The 24,894-nt window shown below is 41.7% G+C and overlaps 1 pseudogene; it reads right to left on the minus strand.

The window, feature by feature from the left end:
* Positions 1 to 367: 367 nt before the first annotated feature.
* LOC133750888 (carboxy-terminal domain RNA polymerase II polypeptide A small phosphatase 2-like) overlaps positions 368 to 24,894 on the minus strand; it is a 54,409-nt pseudogene continuing 29,882 nt past the window's right edge.

The raw sequence follows: 24,894 nt of genomic DNA on the forward strand, positions 1-24,894 counted from the left end.
TGCCCGAGTCGCCCCGAGGAGGCCTCTGCCCTTCCTTCCTCCTTGGCACTGCGGGGCGGCCATGCTTTGGCAATGGAGCCTGCACGTCTTCAGCCTGCGGAGCCCAGGGGCTCCTGGGGGGACACAAAGGAGACCAACTCACCTGGGAAGAGTCTTGCTCTTTCAGCGGCTCTCCCGCCCCCAAACACAACACATCCTGGGGCCGCTGCTGCGTGTGGGCTCGCACCTCAGCCAGCAGGCGGCTCCGCGGCGGCGCGGTGCGCCTGCGCCCACCTAACCCGCCCTAGCGCTCTGCTCAGTCCCTCCGCGCTGCTTCCAGGCCCCGTTGGGTGAGGTGCTCCAGTATTGGCTCGGTCTGTCAGGCTGGTCATAAAGGCAGGCACAGTGTGGGCGAGGCCGCTTCAGGGAAGCCGGGAAGGCTACGGGCCCGCAGCTGCCCGAGGCTGGTGTACACGTCGTCCGCTGCGTTCAGCTCCTGGAAGATGCGGCCCAGGTTCAACAACTCAGTGTCGGCCATGTAGTCAAACCAGGACTGCACCGGCACCGCGTTCTCCGGGTGGAAGCTGTAGGAGGCAGGCAGGTTGTCCAGGACAAGCATTTTCCTCAGGCCCCTCCCCAGGCGGCTGAGGGCCTTGATGTAGCAGCCCTGGTGGAAGACATAGGCCTTGCGAAAGAGACGCACCCGGAACACCCCACAGCGCTCCAGCAGGTCCGTCACAGGTCGGCGTACTTGGCCAGACTGGCAGTGAAGAGAGCACACGGTGAGGCACTTCCCCATTCGTCTCAGGAACTCATCGACGTAAGGCCTTTTGAGCACGTACACCTGGTGAGTGGTCCCCTCCATCTCGGCAGGCACTATGAAGTCAGCGTTGTTGATGGGCTTAAAGGAGCTATGCACAAGGGTTTCATCCAGGTCAATGCCCATACAGATCCTTCCTTGATCTTCCTATGTCACCCCTGGGAACAGGCAGGTCCCTGGGATCTTGCTTGGTGAGCACCAGGACGTCTTCCCTCTGCGCCTGGGTGATGATGGAGCTGTGTTTTAATAATCCCATGGCCGGGGCTGGCTGGGCGGGAGGACCGATGGGCGCGAAGGCTGAGCTGGGCTGGGTAGGGGCTCGCTCTGGCTCCCACTCCCGAGATTCCGACTTCCACAGCTGTTCACATTCCCCCTCTGTTTCTTCCCCGGGCCGGAAAGGGAGGTGGCCTGTATGGAGGGCGGGCGGCCTGGGCAACAGCTCTCCCGGGTGCTCTCAGCCTCGATTCCCTGGTGGAAGCTCCAGGTTTCTCAGTTTGGGTCCAACATGGAGCAAACTATTTGATTATAAAGGATTGAATAAGTGGGGCCATGTCACGGCACAGTGGATTAAGCTTCTGCCTGTAATGCTGGCATCCTATTTGACCACTGGTTCAAGTCCTGATTTCTCTACTTGTGATCCAGCTCCCTGCTAATGTGCCTGGGAAAGCAACAGAAAATGACCCAAGTGTTTGGGTCTCTTCCCTGGATAGAGTTCCAGGCTCCTGGCTTTGGCGTGGTCCAGCCCTGACTGTTACAGGGCTGTTGCAGATAAAATAGGAATTCAGAAGCATGATTTAGACATAGTAAATTTGCTGGTCACTGGTGGTAGAAAGACAATTTCAGTAGTCTATGTTGCTGCAGTCATTGGTTCTCTGATCAAAAGGTGTCTGGAAGAGCGAGTGCCATTGTGTTGATTCTCCCCCACAACTCTAAGCTGTGGTTATCCCGCCTGTGAGAACATGTAGCATACAGATCTCATTGCCTTTTTTGGGTAGTATCTCAGACAGAACTGAAATCTCTTTCCTATAATAGTCACTGACTTCTCATGGCTCCGTGGAAAGACTTTTACATGGTTTCCATAGTGGAGAAGAGGAATCAATCAATAAATAAATTTGGTTCTAAAACATTTCCAATATGGCAACCATATACTCTAATAAATCAATAAATTTGGTTCTAAAGCATTATCAATATGGTGCACTATACACTCTACTAACCTAAGCTTCAGATTAAGGTCTGTGTTTTCCTGAAGTGAACTTTGGCGGACTTCTAAATTTTTTTAAAATTTTTTTTAAACTTTTATTTAATGAATATAAATTTCCAAAGTACAGCTTATGGGTTACAATGGCTTCCCCCTCCCAAAACTTCCCTCCCACCCACAACCCTCCCTTTTCCCGCTCCCTCTCCCCTTCCAATCACATCATGATTCATTTTCAATTCTCTTTATATACAGAAGATCAGTTTAGTATATATTGGGTAACGATTTCAACAGTTTGCCCCCATATAGCAACACAAAGTGAAAAAAAATACTGTTGGAATACTAGTTATAGCATTAAATAAGAGTGTACAGCACATTAAAGACAGAGATCCTACATAATATATATATATTTTTAAAATTAATTAATTTTCTATGCCATTTCCAATTTAACACCAGGGTTTTTTTTTTCATTTTCAATTATCTTTATATACAGAAGATCGATTCAGTATATAATTAGTAAAGATCTCATCAGTTTGTACCCACGCAGAAACACAAAGTGTAAAAATACTGTTTCAGTACTAGTTATAGCATCACTGCACATTAGACAACACATTAAGGACAGATCCCACATGGGATGTAAGCACACAGTGACTTCTGTTGCTGACTTAACAATTTGACACTCCTGTTCATGGCGTCAGTAATCTCCCTAGGCTCTAGTCATGAGTTGCCAGGGCTATGGAAGCCTTTAGAGTTCGCTGACTTTGATCTTATTCCGATAGGGTCATAGTCAAAGTGGAAGTTCTCGCCTCCCTTCAGAGAAAGGTACGTCCTTCTTTGATGGCCCCGTTCTTTCCACTGGGATCTCACTCACAGAGATCTTTCATTTAGGTCTTCTTCTTTTTTTTCTTTCCCATGGTATCTTGGCTTTCCATGCCTACAATACTCTCATGGGCTCTTCAGCCAGATCCAAATGCCTTAAGGGCTGATTCTGAGGCCAGAGTGTTGTTTAGGACATCTGCCATTCTATGAGTCTGCTGTGTATCCCACTTCCCATGCTGGATCATTCTCTCCCTTTTTGATTCTATCAGTTAGTATTAGCAGACACTAGTCTTGTTTGTGTGATCCCTTTGATTCTTAGACCTATCAGAGTCATCAAATGTGAACTGAAATTGATCACTTGGACTAGTGAGATGGCATTGGTACATGCCACCTTGATGGGATAGTATTGGAATCCCCTGGCACATTTCTAACTCCACCATTTGGGGCAAGTCCGATTGAGCATGTCCCAAATTGTACATCTCCTCCCTCTCTTTTTCCACTCTTACATTTAACAGGGATCACTTTTCAGTTAAAATTTAAACACCTAAGAATAATTGTGTGTTAATTACAGAGTTCAACCACTAGTACTAGAACAACAACAACAACAACAACAACAAATACTAAAAAGGATAAAGAATTACATTGTACATCTAGAGTCAGGACAAGAGCTGATCAGGTCATTGTTTCTTATAGTGTCCATTTCACTTCAACAGGTTTCCCCTTTGGTGCTCAGTTAGTTGTCACCCATCAGGGAAAACAAATGAAATTTGTCTCTTTGGGACTGGCTTAATTCACTCAGCATGATGTTTTCCAGATTCCTCCATCTTGTTGCAAATGACTGGGTTTCATTGTTCCTTACTGCCGTATAGTATTCTATGGAGTACATGTCCCATAATTTCTTTATCCAGTCTACTGTTGATGGGCATTTGGGTTGGTTCCAGGTCTTAGCTATTGTGAATTGAGCTGCAATAAACATTAATGTGCAGATGGCTTTTTTATTTGCCAAATTAATTTCCTTTGGGTAAATTCCAAGGAGTGGGATGGCTGGGTTGTATGGTAGGGTTATGTTCAGGTTTCTGAGGAATCTCCAGACTGACTTCCATAGTGGCTTAACCAGTTTGCATTCCCACCAACAGTGGGTTAGTGTCCCTTTTCCCCCACATCCTCTCCAGCATCTGTTGTTGGTAGATTTCTGGATGTGAGCCATTCTCACAGGGGTGAGGCGAAACCTCATTGTGGTTTTGATTTGCATTTCCCTGATGGCTAGTGATCTTGAACATTTTTTCATGTGTCTGTTGGCCATTTGGATTTCCTCTTTCGAAAAATGTCTATTGAGGTCCTTGGCCCATCTCTTAAGTGGATTGCTTGTTTTGTTGTTGTGGATTTTCTTGATTTCTTTGTAGATTCTGGTTATCAACCCTTTATCTGTAGTATAGTTTGCAAATATTTTTTCCCATTCTTTCGGTTGCCTCTTCACTTTCCTGACTGTTTCTTTTGAAGTACAGAAACTTCTCAATTAGATGCAATCCCAAATGTTAATTTTGGTTTTGACTGCCTGTGCTCCTGGGGTCTTTTCCAAGAAGTCTTTGCCTGTGCCTATATCTTGCAGGGTTTCTCCAATGCTCTCTAATAATTTGATGGTATCGGGTCGTAGATTTAAGTCTTTAATCCATGTTGAGTGAATTTTTGTGTAAGGTGAAAGGTAGGGGTCTTGCTTCATGCTTCTGCATGAGGAAATCCAATTTTCCCAGCACCATTTATTGAATAGACTGTCTTTACTCCGGGGATTGGTTTTGGATCCTTGATCAAATATAAGTTGGCTGTAGATGTTTGGATTGATTTCTGGCGTTTCTATTCTATTCCATTGGTCTATCCATCTGTTTCTGTACCAGTACCATGCTGTTTTGATAACAACTGCCCTGTAGTATGTCCTGAGATCTGGTATTGTGATACCACCGGCTTTGTTTTTGTTGTACAAGATTGCTTTAGCTATTCGAGGTCTTCTGTGTCTCCATATGAATTTCAGCATCATTTTTTCCAGATCTGAGAAGAATGTCTTCGGTATCTTGATTGGTATTGCATTGAATGTATAAATTGCTTTTGGGAGAATAGACATTTTGATGATATTGATTCTTCTAATCCATGAGCATGGAAGATTTCTCCATTTTTTGGTATCCTCTTCTATTTCTTTCTTTAACGTTTTGTAGTTTTCATCGTAGAGATCTTTAACATCCTTGGTTAAGTTTATTCCAAGGTATTTGATTGTTTTTGTAGCTATTGTGAATGGGATTGATCTTAGAAGTTCTTCCTCAGCTGTGGCATTGCCTGTGTATACAAAGGCTGTTGATTTTTGTGGATTGATTTTATATCCTGCTACTTTGTCAAACTCTTCTATGAGTCCAGTAGTCTCTTAGTAGAGTTCTTTGGGTCCTCTAAATAAAGAATCATATCATCTGCAAAGAGGGTTAGTTTGAGTTCTTCCTTCCCAATTTGTATCCCTTTAATTTCTTTTTCTTGCCTAATAGCACTGGCTAAAACTTCCAGAACTATATTGACTAGCAGTGGTGAGAGTGGGCATTCCTGTCTGGTACCAGATCTCAGCGGAAATGCTTCCAGCTTTTGCCCATTCAGTAGGATGTTGGCCGTGGGTTTTTCATAAACTGCTTTGATTGTATTGAGGAATGTTCCTTCCATACCCAGTTTGCTTAGAGTTTTCATCATGAAAGGGTGTTGTATTTTATCAAATGCTTTCTCTGCGTCTATTGAGAGAATCATATGGTTTTTCTTCTGCAGTCTGTTAATGTAGTGTATTATGTTGATTGTTTTGCAAACGTTGAACCATCCCTGCATACCAGGGATAAATCCCACTTGGTCTGGGTGGATGATCTTTCTGATGTATTGTTGCATTCTATTGGCCAGAATTTTATTGAGGATTTTTGCATCTATGTTCATCAGGGATATTGGTCTGTAATTCTCTTTCAATGCTGCATCTTTTTCTGGCTTAGGAATTAAGGTGATGCTGGCTTCATAGAAAGAATTTGGGAGGATTCCCTCTTTTTCGATTGTTTTGAATAGTTTGAGAAGAATTGGAGTTAGTTCTTCTCTAAATGTCTGGTAGAACTCAGCAGTGAATCCATCTGGTCCTGGGCTTTTCTTTGTTGGGAGGGCCTTTATTACTGTTTCAATTTCTGTGTCAGTTATGGGTCTGTTTAGGTTTTCTATGTCTTCCTGGCTCAATTTAGGTAGGTTGTATGTGTCCAAGAATCTGTCCATTTCTGATAGATTTCCCTGTTTGCTGGCATACAAGTCCTTGTAGTAATTTCTGATGATTCTTTTTATTTCTGTGGTGTCTGTTGTTACATTTCCCTTTTCATCTCTGATCCTATTGATTTTGGTCTTTTCTTTTTTTAGTTAGTTGGGCCAATGGGGTGTCAATTTTGTTTATGTTTTCAAAAAACCAGCTCCTTGTTTGGCTGATTTTTTGTAATTTTTTTTTTTGGATTCAATCCTGTTGATTTCTTCTTTGATTTTAATTATTTCTCTTCTCCTACTGGGTTTGGGTTTGGTTTGCTGCAGATTTTCTAGATCCTTGAGATGACTTGAAAGCTCATCTATTTGGTGCCTTTCCAATTTCTTGATGTAGGCACCTATTGATATAAACTTTCCTCTCAACACTGCTTTTGTTGTATCCCATAGGTTTTGGTATGTTGTGCTGTTATCCTCATTTACTTCCATAAAATTTTTGATTTCTCTTTTAATTTCTTCTATGACCCATTGTTCATTCAGGAGCATGTTGTTTAATCTCCATGTGTTTGCACGTGCTCCAGGGATTCCCGAGTTGCTAATTTCCAATTTCATTCCTTTGTGGTCTGAGAAGCTGCATGGTATGATTCTAATTCTTTTGAATTTGCTGAGACTTGCTTTATGGCCTAGTATGTGGTCAATCCTAGATAGGGTTCCATGTACTGCTGAGAAGGATGTAAAGTCCTTAGATGTAGGATGAAATGTTCTGTAGATATCTGTTAGATCCATTTGGGCTATAGTGTCATTTAAATCTACTGTCTCCTTGTTGATTTTCTGTCCTGTTGATCTATCTCTGAGAGTGGAGTATTGAAGTCCCCCAGTACTATTGTATTGGGGTCTAAGTCTCCCTTTAAGTCCCTTAACAAGTCTTTTAAATAAGCTGGTGCCCTGTAATTAGGTGCATATACATTGATAATCGTTATATCTTCCTGTTGAATGGATCCCTTAATCATTAAATAGTGCCCCTCTTTGTCTCTCCTAACAGTTTTTGTGGTAAAGTTTATGTTGTCTGATATTAAGATGGCTACGCCCGCTCTTTTTTCATTTCTGTTGGCATGGTATATATTTTTCCAGCCTTTCACTTTCAGTCTGTATGCATCATTGTTGGAAAGATGAGTTTCTTGTAAGCAGCAAAAAGATGGGTTTTGTTCCTTAACCCAATCAGCCAATCGGTGTCTTTTAACTGGACAGTTCAAGCCATTAACATTCAATGTGACTATTGAGAAGGAGTAACTTTGCCCTGTCATTTGCCAAAGATATTTTCTAATATATGGTTTGAGACTCCTGTGATCTTTTGCTGTGAGGTTTCCTTCCTTTATCTTCTTTCATATTGGTGACCATGTTTCTGTGTTTCTGTATGTAACACATCTTTAAGCATCTTTTGCAGGGCAGGAATTGTGGCAACAAATTCTTTCAATTTATGTTTGCTGTGAAAGGTCTTTATTTCACCTTCATTCACAAATGAGAGCTTTGCAGGATATAATATTCTGGGCTGGCAGTTTTTCTCTCTTAGTACCTGGGCTATATCTTGCCATTCTCTCCTAGCTTGTAGGGTTTCTGATGAGAAGTCAGCTGTGAGTCTAATTGGAGATCCTCTGAGAGTAATCTGGCGTTTCTCTTTTGCACATTTTAGGATCTTTTCTTTGTGTTTCACTGTGGTGAGTTTGATTACGACGTGTTGTGGTGAGGATCTCTTTTGATCATGTTTACTAGGGGTTCTATGAGCTTCCTGTACTAGGATGTCTCTGTCCTTCTCCAAACCTGGGAAATTTTCTGCTAGTATGTCACTGAAAATGCATTCTAATCCTTTCTCCCTCTCCATGCCTTCAGGAACTCCTAGAACCCGAATGTTGGGTTTTTTAATAGTATCCTGTAGATTCCTGACAGTATTTTTTAGATTTCTGATTTCTTCTTCTTTTCTTTGATTTGACTGTTTCCTTTCCTGTTCTCTGTCTTCTAATTCCGATATTCTCTTTTCTGCTTCACCCATTCTGTTTTTAAGGCTGTCTAATGTGTTTGTCATTTGATCTATTGAGTTCTTCATTTCATTGTGGTTTTTTGTCACTATCACAGTTTCATGTTCTACTAGTTGTTTCATTTCATTTTGATTCCCCCTTAATATTTCATTTTCACGAGAGAGATTTTCTGTCTTGTCCATTAAGGATTTCTGTAGTTCAAGAATTTGTTTTTGAGAACTTCTTAATGTTCTTATCAATTTTTTGAGAACTGCTTCTTGCATTTGCTCTATCTCTTCATCTTCATAATCTTGGATTGGGGTGTCTTGTTCATTTGAGGGCATCATAGTGTCTTCCTTGCTCTTGTTACCTCGGTTTCTACATTTTTTGTTTGGCATGTTGGAGATAATTCATGTTTTTTTTTTTTTTTTTGGCTGTGGTGTTTTTTTCTCGTTATACTATGCCTCTAAGTGGGCTGTCTGCTTTGATGGATCCTTAGGGGCTGTGATGGGTGTGGCCAGAGAGCTCTGCTTGATTCTTCAGGTTTAAGGCTGTGCAAAAAGCGACTAACCCAGTTTGTTCTCTCCCTTGCTCCTTGCTGGATTGCTCTCTCTCTCTCTCTCTTTTTTTTTTTTTTGACTCAGTTGGCAAGTTATTCAGCACAGGTGAGTGGAATTGAGGGTAGTTGAAATCTGGCCTCTGTGAGTATTCGTTTGATCTACCCCTGGGACCACACAAAGTGTTTATGCAGCCCTCAATGTGTTCTCAAGTTTCACCAAAGTTCCAAAGTTACTGAGTTTGTGAACTCGTTGGTGGCACTTTACATATGTAAAATGGCTCCTGCTCTTTGTTTTGCTCGGTGAGTGAATAGAGAGTCCTCTGCTTTTCCCCCCCAATGTCTTGGGTTTCTGACGCCTTTTTCTTACCTTCCGTTTGTTCCCGCGCTGGCGAGATTCTGCGGCTCGTCTCCCGCGGTTGGGTTTCCACGCGGTGGGCTCCCTGTAGGTCCTCTGTGTCACATCCACTAGATCTGGAAGCGTTTCCTCTGCAGTTTTTTTCTTGAATCTTTTCCTGAGGCTACAGTAATTCCACTTTTATGAAACTTTATTTTCCCAAACTGCGGCACATGTCCTCACTATCCGCCATCTTGGCTCCACCCCCTGGACTTTTAAATTTTTTATGAGACTCTGCACTTGTGCTGAGAAGGACCTGGTGAAGAGGGAATATCCAGACTTCCTACCTCCTGGCAGCATGAGAGTCCTAGAATTTTCTACAGTCACTGCCAATCCTTTATGATTTAGTCTCCTTGTTCCTAGGTGATTGTCCACCTTATCTTAAAATAACAGATCAGTTACAATAAAAGATGTACTTTTCAAGTATTGCCTCTTTTTATGACCTCTCTTCCTCCCTTTCTAGAATGAGTGAGTCAGTGGGTGAATTTGTATAGAAAATACGGCAGGAAAATGTGGGCTGGGTGGATGGAATTGTGTCTTTATGTGGTTGGGTCTCACAGCTTTCTATGGTTGCTTTACTCCTACTCACCTAGACCTTTTTTTGACCAACTTCTTCCCCACTTCTTCACCCTAATCCCCTGCAAACCACAACCACAGTTAAGTAATTCAATACACGAAACAAACAAAACGGCCTCTGTGTGAATGTGCTTCTCTGGTCACGCCACTGCTGTGAGAGATGCCTTTCTCAACAATAGTAACAGGCAGGTTCTGCACCCTCAAAGTGCAGAGGTGGGTGAAGCCTACACCCCTAGCTAGGACCTGTTTCTTTCCTGGAAGCCAGGGGTAGGTGAGGTAAAAACACCAAGAATCCTAGGAAACTCAGAAGGGAGAGTAAGGAAAACCTCCCATGTTCATAGCCATCAGAGTCATTGAGTCAAATTGATGACATGGTTGGGCATACTTGGGCTCCTGGTTAAGAGATGGTGAGAGGCCGGCGCCGCGGCTCACTAGGCTAATCCTCCGCCTTGCGGCGCCGGCACACCGGGTTCTAGTCCCGGTCGGGGCACCGATCCTGTCCCGGTTGCCCCTCTTCCAGGCCAGCTCTCTGCTGTGGCCAGGGAGTGCAGTGGAGGATGGCCCAAGTCCTTGGGCCCTGCACCCCATAGGAGACCAGGAGAAGCGCCTGGCTCCTGCCATCAGATCAGCGCGGTGCGCTGGCCACAGCGTGCCTACTGCGGCGGCCATTGGAGGGTGAAACAACGGCAAAAAGGAAGACCTTTCTCTCTGTCTCTCTCTCACTGTCCACTCTGCCTGTCAAAAAAAAAAAAAAAAAAAAGAGTTGGTGAGAGAAATACTCTGGGATTGCATATTTAACACGACTATATATGAGACAATTTTTAACAACTTTTTTTAGATTTATTTATTTATTTAAGAGGCAGAGTTACAGAGAGGCAGAGGCAGAGATAGATAGATAATTGGGGAAGGGGTGGGGGGGAGGAGAAGTCTTCCATCACTAGCTCACTCCCTAGTTGGCCACAATGGCCAGAGCTGTGCCAATCCAACGATGCCAGGAGCCAATAACTTCCTCCAGGTCTCCCACACAGGTGCAGGGGACCAAGGACTTGGGCCATTTTCTGCTGCTTTCTCAGGGCATAGCAGAGAGCTAGATAGGAAGTGGAACACCTGGGACTCGAACTGGCTCCCATATGGGATGCTGGCACTGCAGCTGGTGGCTTTACCCACTATGCCACAGAGCTGGCTGCCACAATTTTCTAATATAAATTTTTAAGAAAACATTGAAAATTTACTGACATAGAATCCTAAAGCTTGAATTAAAATCTAAGAAAAAGGTTAAGTTCTAAAGTGAAAATTATGCCTTTTGCAATTTTCCCATCCTAACTATCATTGCGTGAAGTGACAAGGATACTGGTGAGCACTAAAATTGCTGGGAAGCTTTTAGAAAATACTGTTGTCTTTGGCTTACCAAGACCAATTAAATGAGAAACATTGCCAAGTGGGGTAAACATGGACAGTGCATTTAGTGAGTATCTAGGGTTGAGAAGCACTGCACTGTATGAACCATATCTATAAGAAGTGCTTCCAGAGTTTCACTAGTATGGGCATCATGCTACAATTTGGGACTAGGAAATAAGGAGGTGTTGTGGATCCCCAGTGAGAGAGGCTGCCAACCAGTGTTGGTGTCTGAAGATGGTAGACACCAGGAAGGTTATCGATAACTTTGGTGAGAACAGTTGCAGTGAGGTTTCACTTGGTTGAGGACATAAGGGACAGAAGAAAACTGTAGACTGAAATATTAAGAATTCTGGCTGTGAAGTGACAGTCTCAAAAGGGGATATAGGATTAGGAGTTTCTATTTTTCATTTATTAAATAATGGGTGGGATCTGAGAATATGTGTATGCTAAGGGGGAAGAGAATGGACGAAGATTTGGGAGGAGGGAGGAGAAAATAGATGACACATGATTTCTGAGAATGCACAGGGATGGGATCCAGCCTTGGGCAGGGAGACAGAGATGAGGCTGCCACTGTGACAAAGGGGAACATGGAATAGCTGGTGTTGGTGATGACAGATTTTTAGGCAATGTCAGATGTTTGCCTGATGGTCTCCCATTCCCTGGGAAGTAGAGGTGAGGCTGGTGGCAGCATTTCTTATCAAGCCATTCCCCTCTAAGGCCTGTGAATGTTTGAGACAGAATGATGGGTGGAGTTGAGTGCAGCCTCAGTTTTCCCACTTTCTTTACTCCCTCTGATAGTGACATGGAGGCTGAGGGGTTCTCTGGAGGGAGCTGAGGTGGGAGCAACTTGGGAGACCCTTGTTATCTCTGTGGAGCTCTCTTCATCTCTCATCACCCTTTACTACTTTTTAAAAAGTTTATTTATTTGACAGAGTGGCAGAGAGTGAGAGATGTTCCATCCATTTTTTCATTCCCCAAATGGCTACGACAGCCCAGGCTGGGTCAGGGCTGAAGAAAGAAGCCTGGCACTCTATCCGGGTCTCCCACATGGGTGGCAGGGGCCCGAGCAATTGGGCCACCCTCTGCCACTTTCCCGTGTGCACCAGCAGGGAACTGGACCAGAAGCAGAACAGCCAGGATTTGAACCAATGCCCATAGGGGATGCCAGTGTTGCAAATGGCAGTCCCCAGTGTGGCACGTTTTTATAAAACAAGTATGTATCAGGGCTTGTGTTGTGGCTCAGTGGGTTAAGCCACCACCTGCAATGCCAGCATCCCATATAAGCACCAGTTTGAGTCTTGGCTGCCCCACCTCCAATTCAGCTCCCCATCAAGGCACCTGTATCCCTTACTACTACTGTCTGCATTTCCTCTGCCTCCTGCAGAGAGCAGAACCGTTCTGTTTAATGTCTTCTTTCTTCTACTGTGTCAGAAAATCAACATTTAATTGGCCACCAGTGCTACTTTTTCCTTAAGTATCTTTTTGTTGTGAATGCTCAAAGTCTGATAGTTTGTCAACACCATAAGTTAATCAGAGGTTCGTTTCCTTCTATGGTTGATGTAGTCGGTTGCAAGTATTATGTATTCTTAGAAGTTTTATAAGCCTTCTTTAAAAATGGAGGCCCAAATTAAATGGTGAGTTGAAACAAATGATGGGAGGCATGTTTTGGGTCAGTGATTTTTCATTTTTATTGTACTGTTCATTTTTTAGAAAAATTAAAATTTATATAAAGGGGCCAACTTTCATGTATTTCATATATACAGTTTTTAGAACATAATGAAACTTCTTACCTTACCCTCCCTCTCTTGCTTCCACTCTCTCTACTCCTTTCTTTCTTATGTTTCTTTTAATTTTTGCAATGACATACTTTAAATTTACTTTATAATCGCATGCTTAATCCTCCACTAAATACAAAATTCAACAATTAGTAAGTAGAAAATCCACTGTTCCTCAGGAGTATAGACAAGGCCTATAAATAATAATCAAATCTGAAAATGTTAATTTCACTCACATATATTAAAAAAAAAAGAAAAACACATATATTAAAAAAAGAAAAATGCCTGTTTATATCCTTATCCCATTTCTCTCTCTCTCTCTCTCTCAAAGATTCATTTATTTATTTGAAAGTCAGAGTTACACAGAGCGAGGGAGAGAGGGAGATGGAGAGGGAAAGGGAGAAGGAGAGGGAGAAGGAGGGAGGATGAAGTGGAGGTGGGGAGAGAGGGACCAAGACTTTCTGTCTGCTAGTTCACTCCTCAAATGGCTTCAACAGCTGCGGCTGGGCCAGTCCAAAGCCAGGAGTCAGAAGCTTTTTATGGGTTTCTTACATGGGTGCAGGGGTCCCAATACTTGGGCCATCCTCCTCTGCTTTTCCAGGCAAATTAGCAAGGAACTGTACTGGAAGTGGGTCAGCCAGGGCTTGAACCATTGCCCATTTGGAATGCTGGCATCACAGGCAGCAGCTTTTCTTGTTAGGCTATAACACCAGCCCCTTAGCCCATTTCTTAACTGGATTGTTTGTTTTGTTGTTGTTGAGTTTCTTGTGCTTGTTATAAATCCTGGATATTAATCCTTTATCTGTTATACAGTTTACAGATATTTTCTCCCATTTTGTCACTTGTCTCTTCACTTGGTTGATTGTTTCCTTTGCTGTGCAGAAGCTTTTTAGCATGATGTAATTCCATTTATCTATTTTTGCTTTTATTGCCTGTGCTTCCAGGGTCTTATCCAATAAATCCTTGCCTATGCCAATTTCTTGCATTGTTTCCCCTGTGTATTCCTTTACTAATTTGATGGTTTCAGGTCTTAGGTTTAGATCCTTGATCCATTGTGAGTTGATTTTTGTATAGGGTGTAAGGTAGGGGTCTTGTTTTATTCTTGTGCATGTGGAGATCCAATTTTTCCAATACCATTTGTTAAAGAGACTGACCTTGCTCCAGGGAGTGATTTTAGCTCCTTTGTAAAAGATTAATTGGTTGTAGATGCATGGATTGATTTCTGGAATTTCTTTTCTGTTCCATTGGTCCACATGTCTGTTTTTTGCACCAGTACCAGGATCTTTTGATTATAACTACGTTGGTTCACTCCCCAAATGGCTGAAACGGCTGGAGCTGGGCTGACCTAAAACCATGAACCAGGAGCTTCTTCCCGGTCTCCCATGTGGGTGCAGGGGCCCAAGTACCTGGGCCATCTTCCACCGCTTTCCCAGACCATTAGCAGAGAGCTAGATCAGAAGAGGAACAACTGGGACATGAACTGATGTCCATATGGGATGCCAACACTGCAAGTGGAGGCTTAGCCTACTACAGCACTGTGCCCCCACCCCACTTCCCTGGTAAAATGTCTTAAAATCTGTTGTGATGCCTCCAGCTTTGTTTTTATTTTATTTCTCAAAGCTCAAGTCTGGGGAACATGTGGTAAAGACTCTGAAAGATGGATTCAAAACATAGCATGCAACCTCTACCAGAGGGCTACTTGACATCAGCTTTCTTCTTTATAAACCAGAGGTCTAATTCACTTGATTTAAGATCCTGCTAGGAGGAGGCAGTCTTTGAGCTCAGTTCTTTTGCAATTACTGGTTGGCTTGATGATGCACCTAATGGAGAAACTGATTAAGAACTTTGAAATAAGTTTTAATTGTGGTAAAATATACATAACATAAAACCATAGTAACCATTTTAAAGTGAATGTTTTAGTAATTTAAGTATATTCACTTTTTGTGTGACCAATCTCCAGAACTTGCGAAACAGAAACTGCACACTACTAAGAAACTCCCTATGCCTCTTTCCTCCCAGCTCCTGGCAAGCACCATTCTACTTTCTATCTGTATTAATTTGATAAGTCTAGTTGGTTTATATGAGTGGAATGTAGAGTATTTGTATTTTTCAAAAAGTTGAAAAGGAGATACACACACATAAATCTGTATATATAAATATATGTGTATATATGTATATAGATATAGATAGATATATATCTGTATATAGATATAGATATATGTATTTATAGATATAGGTAATCTATTTTCTATCCACTCGTTCACATCTGGTATGTATGTAACAACTGGATCTGGACTTGGCCAGAACCAAGAACCAAGGAACCAAGAACCAGGAACTTTATCTATGTTTCCACGTGGATGGAAAGAATCCAAGTATTTAAGTCCTTATCTGCTGCTTTTCAGGTAAATTAGCAGAATGCTTGATCAGAAGCTGAGGTGGGACTTAACTCCCAGGCACTCTCGCATGGGATTTGGGCATCCTAAGTAGCAGCTTAACCTACTGTACCACAATGTATTTGACCTACGTTTTTGTAGTTTCATGACTGGTTTATTTCACTTAGCATAGCGTTATCAAGTTTTATCCATGTTGTCACATGTGTCAGGATTCTCTTCCATTTTAAGGCTGAATAATATTTCATTGTAATTTATATGCCACATTTTGTTTATCCAGTAATATGTTGATGGACAACTGAGTTGATTCCTATTTTTCGGCTATTACAAATAATGCTATTATGACAGGATAAATAAATGTCTATTTTTAAAAAATGTATTATTTATTTATTTGAAAGGAAGAGAGTTACAGAGAGGCAGAGGCAGAGGCAGAGAGAGAGAGAGAGAAGTCTTCCATCCACTGGTTCACTCCCCAAAATGCCACAATAGCCAGAGCTAGGTTGATCCGAATCCAGGAACTAGCAGCTTCTTCCTGGTCTCCCACGTGGGTGCATGGGCCCAAAGACTTGGGCCATCTTCCACTGCTTTCCCAGGCCATCCATAGCAGAGAGCTGGATCTGAAGTGGAGCAGCCGGGACTGAAACCAGTGCCTGTATGGGATGCCAACACTGCAGGCAGCAGCTTTACCTGCTATGCCACAGTGCCGGCCCCGTAAATGTCTGCTTGAAACTTTGCTTTGAGTTCTTTTGGAATATACTCAGTACTTAGAAGCAGAATATTTGTATCATAAGGTAGCTTTTTAATTTTTTGAGGAACTGCTCTACATAGTGGTTGTACCATTTCACATTCCTATCATGGGAAAATGGTTTAATTATCTTTTTTAAAGATTTACTTATTTATTTGAAAGGCAGAATTAGAGAGAGAGAGAGAGAGAGAGAGAGAGAAAGAGAGAGAGAAAGAGAAGAGGAGAGGAGAGGAGAGGAGAGGAGAGAAGAAGAGGGAGAGGGAAATCTTCCACCCCCAAATGCCCACAGTAACTGGGGCTTGGCCAGGCTGAACCAAGAGCCAGGAGCTTCATCCAGGTCTCCCACATGGATGGCAGGGTACCAGATACTTGGACCACCTTTTGCTTCTTTCACAGATCATTAGCAATGAGTTAGATCAGAATTGGAGCAGTCAGGATTTGAATTAGTGCCCATATGGGATACAGTTATTGCAAGTGGCAGCCTAACCCACTGTGCCACACACTGGCCCAAAAGTTTTAATTTTACCAGACTCAGACTAAAACTTCTACCTTTATTTTTTTGAACCCTTTTTAGGTAGCAGCCATCCTAATGAGGATAAGATGATATTTTATTGTTTAGTTATTTCCTGAATGCTTAGTTATGTCAAACAATTTTTCATGTGGCTATTGGCTGTTAGTGTATCTTCTATGGAGAAATTTCTACACAAATACTTTCCCATTTTCACATCAGGATTTTTTGTTGTTGTTGTTATTGAGATTAAGAATATTCAAACTGTAGGGTCTTATTAAGATTTTTAATTTTTCTGCAAATGATTATAATTTCTGTTGTGAAACATGGGATACTCCTTGAGTGAAATTTCAAATTTCAGTAACATTTAAAGTGAATGTGCCAGTTCTTTAATTTTAAGTTCTTTAACTTGTGATATTTTCTTTAGCTTTTTAAGATAAATCAGATGCCATGTCTCTTGACATATCAAACAAGCAGGTATTCGTTAGTCCCTTTGCTGATGACATGGTCCTATACTGAAGGGTTGCTTCATCAGGAGTGTGGACTTAGAAGTGGAATGGTGATTGCAGAGGCCCAAATAAGCTGAGTTAGTATCTGTGCCATGAAGACCCTAGGCAGCAAACTCTATGGCCTGGGAAACATCTGCTGAACATTAAGAATGATAAGCTTTACATCTTAGGACTTTTATATGAAAAATGATTAATGATCCCATTGTCTGAAGATTAATAACCCCATTGTTTGCTTCTCCCAGCATATAGATAATATGGAGTGTGGGAGTGTAATATACTCCCACAATTAAAAACCTAGTCTGTAACTATTACCAGATATCCTTCTTTGATTTTTTATTTGATTGATATCTATGACATAAACCTGTCTTGTTTAAACCTGACAGATGCACGTACACACCCTGTAAGAAAAGTATAAAACCTGTAATCAAACAAAAGCTTGTGAAGTAGCCAGTTCAGACTGCTTCCCGGCTGAAATCCTCACACTGACTTCTGAATAAACTCCAACTCTGAGTCTCCAACTGGTCTTGGATTATTTTAGTTGACTTGAGAAACAGCTCAGAGTCAAGTATACTGTTTGTAGAATATGTTCTTGCTGAATAGAGTTACACAGCTCTCTTCAACAGATAGATGCAGTTAGATTTCAGCAGCTCTGGATGGTGGCATGTATTCTGGGACCAACACCACCCATCGGAGCCACATTGACTCATTTCCCTTCCAATTAATGGGTCCACAAGATCCACATTGAAGTTCATAGCTGGCAAGTACATACACTGACTACTACTGTAAAAATCATTCAAGGGGCCAGCGCCGTGGTGCACTAAGGTTAATCCTCTGCCTGCGGCACCAGCATCCCATATGGGTGCTGATTCTAGTCTCGGTTGCTCCTCTTACAGTCCAGCTCTCTGCTGTGGCCTGTGATAGCAGTAGAGGATGGCCTAAGTGCTTGGGCCCCTGCACCCACATGGAAGACCAGGAAGAAACTCCTGGCTCCTGGCTTTGGATCGGCGCAGTTCCAGCTGTTGCAGCCATTTAGAGAGTGAACACACGGAAGGAAGACCTTTCTCTCTCACTGTCTGTAACTCTGCCTGTCAAATAAATAATAATAAAAAATAAAAAAAATTATTTAGGCCAAGAATGTCTTGAAGTATCGTGAGTGTAGAGATTTGGGGCCTCATTGTATTTGTTAGTACCTTAGAAACAGACTCAGGGCTTACTTTTTTTTTTTTTTTTTGAGGCAGTTCTTATTTACCTGTAAATATTCTTAGCCCACTCCATGTTTAAGGCCATTCTGTGTACTGGACAAAAGCAAAACGTCTTTAATTTCCTTAATTCTCCACATGTCTGGAGTTTCAGAACAATAATCTCCTTTAATTATGTATGAAACTAGGAACTCAATTTTGTATTGTCTTCTGTAGAAATCTTGTTAGAGCTCTGATGAGAAAAATGATATATGAGAAGAATAGCAAAAGTAAATACTCATTCCTTGGTTTCTCAGAGCATTTTCCTGGTGTTGAATCACTCTGCTGTAAATATGGCTCTATTGCATTTTGCTTATCTAATTTTGTGCCTAAATTTTGTCAACTTTTATAGAGGTTTTCTCATATGGAACTCCTAAAATTTTTCTATTTCTTTTTCTTCTTCTTCTGTTTTTTTTTTTTTTTTTTTTTTTTGGTAGAGGTCAGAGTCAGAATTTTCTGAAACATGTTTTGCTTGCTATATTTTTTTTGAACAAAAATCAAGTTATATAGTCCTCTGACATTTTTTTGTTCTTGCTTTGGCTGTCAGGGACATCAATTTTTTTTTCCTGTAATCCATTTTATTTTATTTTTTTAAGGTGTATTTTTTTTAACTTTTATTTAATGAATATAAATTTCCAAAGTACAGCTTATGGATTACAATGGCTTCCTCCCCCCATAACTTCCCTCCCACCCGCAACTCTCCCCTTTCCCGCTCCCTCTCCCCTTCCATTCACATCAAGATTCATTTTCAATTCTCTTTATATACAGAAGATCAGTTTAGTATATATTAAGTAAAGATTTCAACAGTTTGCCCCCACATAGCAACACAAAGTGAAAAAATACTGTTGGAGTACTAGTTATAGCATTAAATAACAGTGTACAGCACATTAAAGACAGAGATCCTACATGATATTTTTTAAAAATTAATTAATTTTCTATGCCATTTCCAATTTAACACCAGGTTTTTTTTTTTCATTTTCAATTATCTTTATATACAGAAGATCGATTCAGTATATACTAAGTAAAGATTTCATCAGTTTGCACCCACTCAGAAACACAAAGTGTAAAAATACTGTTTCAGTACTAGTTATAGCATCACTGCACATTAGACAACACATTAAGGACAGATCCCACATGAGATGTAAGTACACAGTGACTCCTGTTGTTGACTTAACAATTTGACACTCTTGTTTATGGTGTCAGTAATCTCCCTAGGCTCTAGTCATGAGTTGCCAAGGCTATGGAAGCCTTTAGGGTTCGCTGACTTTGATCTTATTCCGATAGGGTCATAGTCAAAGTGGAAGTTCTCTCCCCCTTCAGAGAAAGGTACGTCCTTCTTTGATGGCCCCGTTCTTTCCACTGGGATCTCACTCACAGAGATCTTTCATTTAGGTCTTCTTTTTTTTTTTTTTCCAGGGTGTCTTGGCTTTCCATGCCTACAATACTCTCATGGGCTCTTCAGCCAGATCCGAATGCCTTAAGGGATGATTCTGAGGACAGAGTGCTATTTAGGACATCTGCCATTCTATGAGTCTGCTGTGTATCCCACTTCCCATGATGGATCCTTCTCTCCCTTTTTGATTTTATCAGTTAGTATTAGCAGACACTAGTCTTGTTTGTGTGATCCCTTTGACTCTTAGACCTATCAGAGTCATCAATTGTGAACTGAAATTGATCACTTGGACTAGTGAGATGGCATTGGTACATGCCACCTTGATGGGATAGTATTGGAATCCCCTGGCGCGTTTCTAACTCCACCATTTGGGGCAAGTCTGATTGAGCATGTCCCAAATTGTACATCTCCTCCCTCTCTTCTTCCCACTCTTAAATTTAACAGGGATCACTTTTCAGTTAAAATTTAAACACCTGGGCTGGCGCCATGGCTTAACAGGCTAATCCTCCACCTTGTGGCGCCGGCACACTGGGTTCTAGTCCCGGTTGGGGCACCGGATTCTATCCCGGTTGCCTCTCTTCCAGGCCAGCTCTCTGCTATGGCCCGGGAGTGCAGTGGAGGATGGCCCAAGTCCTTGGGCCCTGCACCCGCATGGGAGACCAGGAGAAGCGCCTGGCTCCTGGCTTCGGATCAGCGCGATGAGCTGGCTGCAGCGACCATTGGAGGGTGAACCAACGGCAAAAAGGAAGACCTTTCTCTCTGTCTCTCACTATCCACTCTGCCTATCCAAAAAAAAAAAAAAAAAAAAAAAAAAAAAATTTAAACACCTAAGAATAATAGTGTGTTAATTACAGATTTCAACCACTAGTACTAGAACAACAACAACAACAACAACAACAACAAAAATACTAAAAAGGATAAAGTATTGCATTGTACATCAAGAGTCAGGGCAAGAGCTGATAAGGTCATTGTTTCTTATAGTGTCCATTTCACTTCAGCATGTTTCCCCTTTGGTGCTCAGTTAGTTGTCACCGATCAGGGAAAGCAAATGATATTTGTCTCTTTGGGACTGGCTTAATTCACTCAGCACAGTGTTTTCCATATTCCTCCATCTTGTTGCAAATGACCGAGTTTCATTGTTTTTTACTGCTGTATAGTATTCTATAGGGACATCAATTTTAAACTTGGTCATTCTTTACATCTCTGTGTGTGTTTTTAAAAATTTATTTTATTTATTTAAAAGGCAGAGTTACACACACACATGCACACACAGAGGGAGGGAGGAAGAGAGAGAGAGAGAGAGAGAGAGACAGACAGACAGAGACACAGAACTCTTCCATCTGCTGGCTCACTTTCCAAATGGCCACAATGGCCAGGGCTGAGCCAGGCCAAAGCAAGGAGCCAGGAGTTTCTTCTGGGTCTCCCACATGGGTGCAGAGGCCCAAGGACATGGGCCATCCTCCACTGCTTTCTCAGGCACATTAGCAGGGATCAAAAGTGGAGCAGCTGGGACTCCAACTGGCACCCAAATTGGATGCTGGCATCACAGGTGGCAGATTACCTGCAATGCCACCACACTGGCCCGTGTTTTTGTTTTTTGATGTCAGTATTCACCATCTTTGAGTTTTCTTTGATGCTTGTATTTTAAAAATAGTTTTAATATGGTATATTTTACAAACCACAAAAATAAACTATTTAGACTATAGAATCAAAGGTTTTTAGTAAGTGGATAGAAGAGCTCCTATCATCATAACTCAATGCTAGAGTATTTTAATCATCATCACAAGATTCCTTCTCCCAGTCCCAGCCTACCAGTAATCTATTTTCTGTCTCTATGGATTACCCATTCTGAATAGTACATATAGACTCAGACAATATGCAGCCTTTTGTGACTGGCTTCTGTCACTATAAATAATGTTTTCAAGAAAAATTCATGTAGTGGCATATTTCAGTATTTCATTCCTTTTTATTGCTGAATTATTCCCCTATAGAGATATACCATGTTGTGTTCATCCATTCACCAGCTCACGGGCTGTTGGATTTTTTTTTTCATGTTTCAGCTATTATAAATAAAGCTTCTATGAACATTCATCTACAAGTCTCTGTGTGGAGGTATGCTTTTATTTCTGTTGAATAGATATCTAGGAATAGAATGGCTGGATATTGTAATTAATTTATGTTTCAGTTGGAAAAAAACTACTTGTTTTCCATAGTAGAACACCATTTATATTTCTGCCAACAAGAGATGAGGCTTCCAGTTTCTCTATGTGGTCACCAACACTTAACATATCATCTGCCTTTTAGATTGTATTCATTTTAGTGAGTGTGCAATGGTATGCCATTTTGGCTTTAATTTGCATTGCCCTAGTAACAAAGCATGTTAAACATCTTTTATGGGCTTATTGACCATTAATATATTTTCCTTGATGAGATGTTTATTCAAAACTGTTTGCATATTTGAAGAATAGGGCTATCTGTCTTCTTAACACTGAATTGTAAGAGTCTTTATATGATTTGCAAATATTTTCTTCCAGTTCATAATTTGTCTATTTTCTTAACAGTATAGTCTGAAGTATAAAACCTGAAAATTTTTGTTCTTCATTTATTTTTAAAAATTTTTGAGATAAAATACTTTTAATTTACATTAATCAAAGGCTTAATGCTCTGCTAAATAAAGAGTTAAACAAACAAAAAGTAAAACAACCAGAGTCCAGCAAGAAAAATAGCAAGGGCTATAAACAATCATCAAATGAGTATATGTTCAACTTCAGTAATATAATTCTTTTTAGATTTATTTCTTTATTTTAAAGAAAACATTACAGAGAGAGGGAGAGACAGAGATATCTTCCATCCACTGGCTCACTCCCCAAATGGTCACAACAGCCAGGGCTGGGTCAGGCGGAAGCCAGAAGCCAGGAGCTTCATCTGGGTCTCCAACATGGGTGCAGGTGCACAAGTACTTGGGCCATCTTCTGTTGCTTTCCCAGACACGTTAACAGGGAGCTGGGTAGGAAGTAAAACAGCTGGGACTTGAACTGGAGCCCATATGGGATGCTGCTGTCACAGGTAGCCGCTTAACCCTCTACGCCACAGTGCCAGCCCTGCTAATAAAAATTTTAAAATAGTAACAAATCATTAAACTATAGTGGTATATAATTCCTATCAATTTGTGAAACCTAAATTTTGAAAATTATTAATTTATTTTTTTATAAGTCATGCTTTAGCTAAGACATCTTAGCCTAATTCAAGGTCACAAAGATTTATCCTATGTTTACTTAAAAAATTGTGTAGGCCTCTCTCTTACCTGTAGTTAAAAGCTACTAGGTCTTTTTTTTTTTTTTTTTTTTGACAGGCAGAGTGGACAGTGAGAGAGAGACAGAGAGAAAGGTCTTCCTTTTGCCGTTGGTTCACCCTCCAATGGCCGCCGCGGTAGCGCGCTGCGGCCGGCGCACCGCGCTGTTCCGATGGCAGGAGCCAGGCGCTTCTCCTGGTCTCCCCTGGGGTGCAGAGCCCAAACACTTGGGCCATCCTTCACTGCACTCCCTGGCCACAGCAGAGAGCTGGCCTGGAAGAGGGGCAACCGGGACAGGATCGGTGCCCCAACCGGGACTAGAACCCGGTGTGCCGGCGCCGCAAGGCGGAGGATTAGCCTGTTGAGCCACGGCGCCGGCCAACTACTAGGTCTTTGATTCACTTTGAGTTAATTTTTGTGAGTGATGTGAGGTGAGAATTTTAATTCATTCTTTTCATTATGAATATCTGATTGTTTCAGGACCATTTGTTGAAAAGATGGTTTGTATATAGTTGACTCTGCCTTTTGTTTTATTTTATTCTATTTTATTTTATTTGTGTCTTTACGGAAAAGGTGGAGTGGGTAGGCATACAGGTTTAATTTATGAATGAAGAATTGTGTTGGAATTCTATATACTTATATGAGAGAATAAACATCTGGCTGATGTCTTAAAGCTTGAGCAACAGCTTTATTCTGTTTCCTTCATCTTCTTCATTCCCTCCCCAACCCTGCACTGAACATCTGCTTCTGTCTGATGAGAGGAAGTGAAAGATTTAGGTCAAGCACAAAAACAAACTATCTTACCACACTGTTCCCCTTTAAGAAAAAAGCTCCACCCTCCTGGTCAATTTAGCGCTGAATTACCCTATATCAACAGTTCTGTAGTGATTTTTAGAAGCTGACTTTTCCCAGGAAGCAGCACAGCTGTTGCTGGATCCGGGAGTTGTGAAATCAGTGTAGCTGACCACTTTCAAGGGTGCTGACAAGGGTCAAGAGAGACCATTCTTTGAGTATCACAGGACTTTCCCTTATAACTGCTTTTTTACTGTCTTTTCCTCTTTTTTAAAAAAGATTTATTTATTTATTTGAAGGGGAGAGTGACACACTGAGAGAGGAAGAGACAAGGAAAGAGAGGGAGAGAGAGAGATAGGCTTGGGCTACCAAGCCAGGTGCCAAGAACTCTCTCACATGGGTAACAAGGACTGTTAGTAGGTGAGTCATCATTTGCTACCTCCCAGGCACATTAGCAGGAAGTGGGATTGTAAGTGAAGGTGGTACTTGGTCCCAGGCACTCATATATGGGATGCAGGCATCCCTAGGGTGGCTTAACCTGCTGCACCACAATGCCCACCCCTACAAATTTCTTTTTTTTTTTTTTTTTAAGGGAAGGAGTTTATTGGTGAGGAAACCCAACAGACTGGAGGGAAGGGATGAAGAAGGAAAAGAGGGAGAAGGAGAGTGTAAGAGAGAGATCAAGAAAGACAGAGAGAGAGAGAGAGAGAGATTGAGAGAGGGCCATGTGTTCAGGAACAGGTCCTGTTAAACCTTTGCTGGGGGGGCAGGCAGGGAGTAGGAATGGCGAATCCAATTAGGATGGAGGTGGAGCTGACACTGGTGATTGGGCCATGGGGTCACCTGGCTTCTAGCGATGATGACGGGGGCCAGAACCTAGGATGGTGTCCAAGGTGTAGATCGTGCCGTAGATAAGACTGTGCCATTTTACTAACATTCCTCCCTTTTGTTTTTAATAAAGCAAGTATTGTATGGGATTACATTAGCCCCAAAATGAATTTCTTACTAGGAATGTCTTTTTTTTTTAAGATTTATTTATTTATTTGAAAGTCAGATTTACACACAGAGAAGGGGAGGTAGAGAGAGAGAGAGAGAAAGAGAGAGAAAGAGAGAGAGAGGTCTTCCATCTTCTGGTTCACTCCCCAGTTGGCTGTAATGGCTGAAGCTGTGCTGATCTGAAGCTGGGAGCCAGGAGCTTCTTCCGGGTCTCCCATGTGGGTACAGGGCCCAAGGACTTTGGCCATCTTCTACTGC

The sequence above is a fragment of the Lepus europaeus genome, chromosome 2 (genome assembly GCF_033115175.1).
Source record: "Lepus europaeus isolate LE1 chromosome 2, mLepTim1.pri, whole genome shotgun sequence".
Taxonomy (NCBI): Eukaryota; Metazoa; Chordata; class Mammalia; order Lagomorpha; family Leporidae; genus Lepus; species Lepus europaeus.